Genomic DNA, 1,221 nt, shown 5'->3' on the forward strand with positions numbered 1-1,221 from the left:
GGGAACGCACCCTTTCATTCCTTTCTGAAGTCACCTTTTCAAGGCAGCAGTGTGGTTTTCTCTGCGCCAGCTGCAAGGGGGAGGGGGAAGGGAGCTCAGACTCCTGGGTCCGAGCTTGGAGCGCTGTCTCCAGGCTAGGGTCCACAAATCCAACCTATCCTGTGGCCCCCCAGACTCTGTCTAAGGGCCCTAGGATTGGTCTGTAAGTGTACTTAGATCTTGCAAGAGAGGGTGTTGGGTAGCAAACGCAGTGTAGCTTGGCCTGCCTCTGGTGACCCCACCCGCCACCCCACCAACCTCAGTGGGCACCAGCTGCCACTGTGGATGGATGGTGTCATTTTGGCAACATATGCACAAGCATGGGAAAAGCTGAATCAGTATTATAAGGAATGATAAATGGAGTATTAGTATAATACGTAAAGGGAATTTTTATGTGAAAATATCCTCGTAAGAATGTTGTACTTTGATTTTTTTTAAAAAAGAGAGATAAAGCCATCTTTAGTACTATTAAAATAAAATGAGCCATCTGCTACTGAAACCTGTGTCTATTATACATCTACATACAGTAAACTATGCATCTAAGGAAAAATCTGTTAATGAGGAAAAGATGGAATAGCTGCAAAATGCATTTCAATTGGGAGCACAAGAAGCCTTCCCCCTGGGAGCACTCTCGGTGTTTTGTTGTGATTTCAGAGGGGTGGTTCCTAGCACTACAAATCAACAGGCATCATGTGTGGAGGAGTTTTAGAAAGATAAAAAAAGTACTTTAAAACAAGGGGCTTCCAGATGAGGCTTTTATTGCGCATTTGTCCTTCACAGACTTTTACAGTGAGTCTAAACCTCATCATCTTCTCCCCCTCTCCCACCAGTAAGAAAAAGGAGGGAAGAAGTGATGGGAAAACATGAGTGGGGTACAAGTGGAAGATTTGACATCTATATCCCCTGGGTGCTTCCAGATGGATGGCTCCTGGCGCTAACCATCAAGAAGGCACTGTCCAGCAATTCTCTTATTGTTCCTTTGCAGATTTTCTGCAGCAAGGAAAGCGATGGAAGAAGCCGTGGGAAAACACAGGAGGGTTACAAGTGGAAGACAACAAGATCCTGACACCCTGTGAAAGTCCATGAATGAAGCAGGACATTACATGAATGAAGCACAATAAAAGCCTCATCCAGAGGCCCCTTGTTTTAAGGTGTTTTTTCTCATTTTTATTTTTTCCGTTC

This window comes from Heloderma suspectum, chromosome 11 (genome assembly GCF_057233095.1).
Source record: "Heloderma suspectum isolate Gila_16-S chromosome 11, 16-S_ref, whole genome shotgun sequence".
Classification (NCBI taxonomy): domain Eukaryota; kingdom Metazoa; phylum Chordata; class Lepidosauria; order Squamata; family Helodermatidae; genus Heloderma; species Heloderma suspectum.